The sequence below is a fragment of the Hypomesus nipponensis genome, chromosome 11 (assembly GCF_054491055.1).
Source record: "Hypomesus nipponensis isolate SF chromosome 11, ASM5449105v1, whole genome shotgun sequence".
In the NCBI taxonomy this organism is placed as follows: domain Eukaryota; kingdom Metazoa; phylum Chordata; class Actinopteri; order Osmeriformes; family Osmeridae; genus Hypomesus; species Hypomesus nipponensis.
Genome location: NC_140371.1, coordinates 9,132,610 through 9,139,765, shown reverse-complemented (window position 1 = coordinate 9,139,765; position 7,156 = coordinate 9,132,610).

Sequence of the window (7,156 nt, the reverse complement as noted above, 5' to 3'; positions counted from 1 at the left end):
CTCACTCAAATTCCAAGTTTTACACAAATAACAAACTATGCTGACCCGCTGGCTGTCTTCGCAATCGCCATATCTTTAAAACACTGATGTCCACTTACATGTAGAATTGACCCTGGTACGAAATTAAGAAAATACTCACCAGACGCAGATCGACAGTTGACTGAGTGTCAACACTGTTGACAACACTGTTGTCGCTGCCGCAATCGTCAAAGGAGGCTGACAGGCTCTCACGTAGCAAACAAATCTACATTTTTACAGCAATCTATATTAAAATCTCACCACCTGGCTGTTTTCACAATAGTCATATAACATTTCCCTCTCAGTTTTTTCGTGTAAAATTGAACTATAAAATTAGCTACAAAAAATACTACTATGACGCTTTCTAGCATGGCTGCCGCCTAAACGACGAGGCGGTCTCACGGACGACCTGCACTCGCTCAAAAAATCAAAGACTGTCACGACCTAAATCAAAAATGCGAGATTGCAATTCCACTCAATCGCTTTCTCTACAAAGCCAAATGGTTGTGATTTTTGGGGGGTGGTATTTTTCACTCGTATTCCAAGCTCCAGTTTGCGAGCTAGAAAGTCTCTATCACATTGTATCCATGCGTCGTTGTTGACGTGGTGACGTAGCTAGCACAGGTTACCCTTCGTCAACAAAAGGCACTTTGTCCTCACAAAAACGTTGTAACCTCCCAAACTGTGCAACGGAACGTAAATCCAAATAGAAGCAACACAATCGAGACCAAGACAAACCTTTTGACATTGACGTTGTCTATGTAGTCCAAATATTGACTGAGCCTTAGGGGCGCGAAAATAAACAATAATAAAAAATAAATAAATATATATGTGAGATAACAATGGTTTGTGCTCGCCGAAGGCAAGCACACCCCAATAATTGGAACATAACGTGAAGTAACATAGCATTTAATTTGAGTTTTAACTTGACAAGTTCTCTTCCACTTGCCCTACAAAAAATCCACTTGTCCCGGACAAGCGGACAAGCCTTAATGTCGAGCCCTGAGCTTTGCAATGGACTGACTCACTCCATATTAGTCTGAAGTCAAATGTTGGAACTGCTGTGGGTAGAGGCTTATGATTAAATTACAGGATTAATTCGTTATTTTTGTTTAATGCATTTAAAGTAATATAACCACAATTCCACCCAATCTGCAACTTCTGGATGAGAAGTTTGTGTTCCAAAAAAACTAAGATGGAACATCCAATAAAACCAAAGTGATGCACACTCTGCGGGAAGACGTTATCGCTCTGGATAAGAGCGTTTGCTAAATGACTGAATGCTAAATGACTGAATGTTATCGTTTCACCGAAGCAATACCAGCCTAAAGTAACCTATACCACCTCAACGCAAAGCATGCGTTGGTCGGCGAGGGGAGTTCAAGTAAAATGCGCCAAACCACCCTCACTGAACAGCGTAGGGCCCTCACTAACAGTGCGTGTCCACTGCAGCGACGCGAATCGCTTGCCATCGCTTGCCTTCCCACAGTTCACCACGCTCGGGGGCGTTTCAAACAGATTAATGTAGAATGTAGTTCTCTAAAGTCACTGTTGTAGTTGTCATGGCCAAGTGTGCAGACTTGGGTTTACGTAGTTGCAACATCGATCAAAATACAACTTGTTTACAAAATATAAAACTGTTTAATACTGTAGACATACACGTTGACATATGTAAAAAAAACGTTTTACTCTATATTCCTCAATCTCTGCTAATCTGCCGATACGATAGGGAGTTTCAGCCCGGCTAGCTAACTAGTTAGGACAGAACGAAGTTACGTAATGTGACTAAACTGAATTTGAAAGTACAAGCACCCACAACTTTGGCAAACCTTGCGCCATGCATCGTTTTTTTGTATTAACATCTCTGTACGAATACAGATATGTATCGTACAGGACTGGGTAAGCAGCCACACAAACAATTAGTTTCTCCTCCAGTTTGAAACCTAGAAAGCTAGAAATGTTTACCATGGTTTCTACGTTACGAGAAACAAGAAAACACTCCGATTGGCCATCGCTAGCGAAAATCGCTCCTCATTAGCATAAAGTTGAGAAAATCTCAACTCGAATCGCTTGAATCGCGTCGCGTCGCTACCCACAATGCACCACGCAAGCGATTCGCCTGACTCCATAGAAAATGAATGGAAAACTTGTTGTCGCTCGCATCGCGTCGCTGCAGTGGACACGCACTGTTAGTCTGCCTGTGACAAGGTGACTAGCACAGTTGCCAAATGTATTGCAAAAAGCTGTAGACCGATTGATATTGTTGAGGACGAGGGGTTCCCCAAAGTTTTGCGAGTGGCAACGGGCGACTCGAACATCAAGGTACTGCAAAATCTAAGACGCGTACTAATGACAAAAATTCGGAAAATCGGTAATATGTAATTAATCATGATTAATCCACATAAACCTGTGATTAATTTGATTAAAATGTTTAATCATTTCACAGCCCTAATGGAAATATATATGCGGTATGACTACTGTGAGTTTGTAAGTCTTGTATGAATACAACATAACCACATTATGACATGTTTCTTCTTACTAAAATAATTTATATCGGCTGTCTCACTGAGTTGCTTTGAACATGATTGGTTTATCTGACTGTCATCCATGAAACTGCCCAATGACAACTGCGCGCCTTTTGCCGCTCAAATTTGAAAATAGGTCCGTTGCTGTTGTTACAGAGCATACACAGACACAGTTTGCACCCCGCACTGCTACTTGGTTGGTCTGCTGCCATGGGTGTTAGGCTACCTGCCTAGATTATTTCACATTTTCCTGCCAAATACCACTTTGAATCTTGGGATGACAACGGAGAACAACACCTAAATATGGACACTGAGGAGAAGTCGGGCAAGTTCTGTTTAGTAAGTGGATTTTTATTTTAAATGATATCAGGTCATAAAACATTTTCCCTGCTATTTATGTAGAGCTACAGTAAAGTACTGTAGTATGCTCGACAGTACTGTACTACAATCTAACAGCTATGTTCTATCATCATGTCCTTAACGAACCCAACTGCCCAGTTTTACCAATGATGAATAATGGACAACCATCATAAGGTAAATAGCACGTTAGCCTGGATAGCTATTGTACTGGGTAGCACCCTCTATTTTTGTGCTATTTCATCATCTAAGCTAACTAATATTTAATAGAGTGTTAAAGTGAGATGGTAATCGCAATATATTCTTGCGAAAAGAAGGCACCGTCAAATACTTGTAATTTGTCTAGAGGTATGTGTTTTAAAAGTTACAAAGCTAGCTTTAGCTACAGTAACATTGTTATCATTTATGTTAGCATAGCTAGATTCTAGACTACACACAGGTTAGCACGGTTAGTCAGACAGGTAAAAGAACCCACTGCACTGGCCCCTGCTGCACTAACTGCTGTGTAGCTACATGGGTAATGTAGGCACTGTAACACAGTCAGGTAGCTAGCTACATTATTTCCTTTAGTACCTTTGCAAAGTCTCTTGTTGGCATGTTTTTTTTTTAAATAAATAATATCCGCTGAGTAATATTTTGCATGCCCATGTCTCTGTCAGTATTTCAATAGTTAATTTTGTTTTGTGTGCAGGGCTCGACATTTTTTGAGGCAAGTACAGTAACCTTTTCCTTGTCCTTACACAAAAGTCAATTGAACATCTCACTGTGTACTGCATCCATGCTCTGTTCAACAGGATCAGAATGTGCAAATTGTTTTTTATTTTCATTAGTCTCATAATGTCAGTGTAACTGACAATTCGACACAAGCCTGTAAATAAAAGGACATGGGGAGAGATCTACCAGTAGCTACCATACATAATTCTTTGCATCCATTTCTGCGGGAGCAGTCAATGTTTATTTGTCATCTTAATCATTATCATCATCATCCTTTGATGAAAGCATTTTGTTTATTTTGACTGCCACTACAAGTTGAAATAGGCACCAATTGATATTTACTTTGTATCATATCGAATATTACTAAAACCAAGGTGACGTCGAGGCTACTATCACAAGCGTAGCCAATGTAATGGGTGTGAACTTGTAAAACTCATTCCTCAGGTATGTAACAGGCCACCCACTACAACGAATAGCTAGCTTTTCTTTGGCGTAGCTGATAGTGGTCACGTTTGGCAAGTCGGAGGTCGTGCATTCGAGCCCAGTGAGTGGCGAACGAGCCTTGTTGTGACATAACGTAGCTACAGCTCTTACATACCCGTCACATTGGTGCCGTGACCCGAATTCACGAGGTTAGCACTTGCTAACCGCAGGAGTGAATTTTAGAGGGGTGAATGTAACAGGTGTTAACCTGTGAAACTCACTCCTCATATATGTAGCAGGCTACCCGCACCAACAAATAGCTAGCTTTTCTTTGGCGTAGTTGGTAGTGTTCACGCTTGGCAAGTCGGAGGTCGAGCGTTCGAGCCCAGTTATGGGGGGTGACAAGTGCCCCAAGGATAAGTTGCCTACGTTGTCGCATCTACTTGTGGATAACGTTGTCGCCATACTTTTAAGTACATTTTAGAGTAAATTTATAGTTATAACGTTTTTGCTAGTTCATCATTTGAGTTTTTAACACGGAGCAAAGACAATGTCAGAAGATGACTCGCCTTCTCCATCTGTCATTCATTTCCGTGTTGTTAATCAGTGATTCATTAGAACATTTGTTGTCTTGCCCTTCAATCTCTCAGTAAAATGTAGGCTAATTATTTGGCTAAAGGATGGCACACACGTTGTATCAGACAAAAGTTGTTTTATAAATGCATAGCCTGACATGAAAAACATTTCATAGTCGGTTGACTGATTTCAGTCAAAGGAATAAACACACAGGAACATAAACATTCAATGGTCTAGCCAGCAAAACATGTAGCCTAATGTTCTTTATTTATTGTCAGGACACGGTTCAAGTAGGCATACGTAAAAAAGAAAGATAATTCGTTTGGAAATTCTAGGCTATACTTGATGGTTAGGTAGATGTTACATGTTGATGCTCAGCCTATTTCATTTAACAACTTTCAGAAGGACTAGACAGGCAGTGGATAATATCTTCATATATTTTTTTGTATTTTCTTTTTTGTAGCCTACGTCACTTTCATTCTTTCCTTTGTGTAGCCAAAACACTGCTTGTTTAAGACTGAAAGTTATTAACTTTGATCTTTTCCCATTTTTGATACTTCCTTACATTTTGTTTTAGAGGCATAGCTTCTGACCCTACACCCCTAGGCTACTGTGTATTGAAGATGTCTGTCCTTAACCACTGATCAGTTAACAATAAAGATCATTACTTTATTACTTGGATACTGTTTGGAATACTCTGAATATAATAAACAATGTTTGATATATACCCTGCTATATTAAGCTCATGAGAACATAACTCTTGGTCATGTCCAGGAGAGAAATATTCTTATCTATGAATTGTGTTGCTTGTATCCTTGATAAACTGACATTTTGCTGTTTACTTATGCCACTACTGTAGGTCAGTGGTCACAATATAACCAAAGTGTACACATCAAATAAACTCAATACAATTACATTACACTGTTGCCACATGTTGGGAAATAACCAAATACAAGCAATATAAAAAATATAATGAATGCAAACTTTACAAGCATGAAACAAACTGTATTGTGGTCACCTAGACTATTCTAGGTAGTGGTTCAGTGAAAGCACAGTTTCTTCAGTAGGCTATAATTGTTAAATCCTACTTTAGAAAGGATACTGTTCACAGCTGTATGAGTCAAAAGGACATTACCATTACCCAAATGACTTGTAGTGATCGGGAGGTTATGCCTGTTCTGATGATGGCATAAACCATGTTAGATGGACCTGATATTAGTTTCCTCCAGGAACACAATGACTGTTATTGAAGGACTTGTTGCTCTTGTTGGTTAGTTGAAACTGATTTAATATCTTGTACTCGCTGTGAATTATATTATTGTGACTTGCTTTCCTACAGGTAAACTCCTGCACTTTTTGAGGTTCATGTCGCTTAATTGTAACTTGTTGGACTACATGCTCTTATGTTTCTTCCCATTGGCACTTATTTCCTTTTCACATGTAAGTATGCTTCATGTTTTGGCTACCCACAATGTTTTGGGGCTATCTCGTTGTTTATGATCATTGACCTATGCACTTTTGTAAAGCTTTCTCTTGGAAGTTGCTTTGGATAAAAGCGTCTACTAAATGAATACATGTCAATGTAATGTAGATCGTTGCCTCTATGTGCAATGTTTGGGTCTCCTCTCCCTTGTCTTCTGTTTCTGTGTCTTTTGTTGCAGGATGGCAGGCAGGTAGAGGAGCTGTGATTGCTGCTAGAGTACACCTGTGATCTGTGCCCTAACAAGCTGGGTCTCTCCCTTACTAGCAGGAACATCATCACTGTTTGCTTTTTAGTTGGAAATTATTCTCTACACTCGCACTGATCCCACATCCACTACTGATTTACACGACCCTCTTATCCAACCGTTTCTTTGTAAGCACTTTTTATTGAATAAATACACTGTTATCCTTATTTCCGCGGCTTGTCACTTCCTGAAGTTCTTAAGTATCCATCAAATCTTCCTATGAACCCGGTTGACAGCTTTAAACCAGTACTGGTTGGCTACACACACCATGCCAGGCTTATACAGATGTGTGTATTGGCACTTTGAAAGGTTTGAATTATTATATCCACACATCAATGTATAATTGTTCAATCCACTGCAACAATAGGATAAAGGAACACCAAATAGCCTACAAACAATGAGCAAACTACAGACTCGAAGCGATTCTAGGTTTTCAAACTGGGGGAGCAAAAACATGCTCAAAATGAATACTAGATCTTAAAATGTATAATCAATAATAAAAGTACAACAAACCATGATAATACATACAACTGACATCACTAACGTGTTCTAAAAACATGTATTTGTTTTTTTACATTAATGAAATTGAAAATGTAATGTTTTCATCCCAACAGTAGAGGGTGCAGAAGCACTCCCTGCACCTGCGGTAAAATCCTCTATGCTACAGACTGTGCACAGTTAGTTACTTTAGTTCTCAATAAAGACATTATAACATATGAAACATGTAGCCTAATGCACAACTTGATTTCACGTGTGCCTCACACGGCTTAATGGCAACATACTTATTTTAACCATAAACACTAAATAAAACTTATA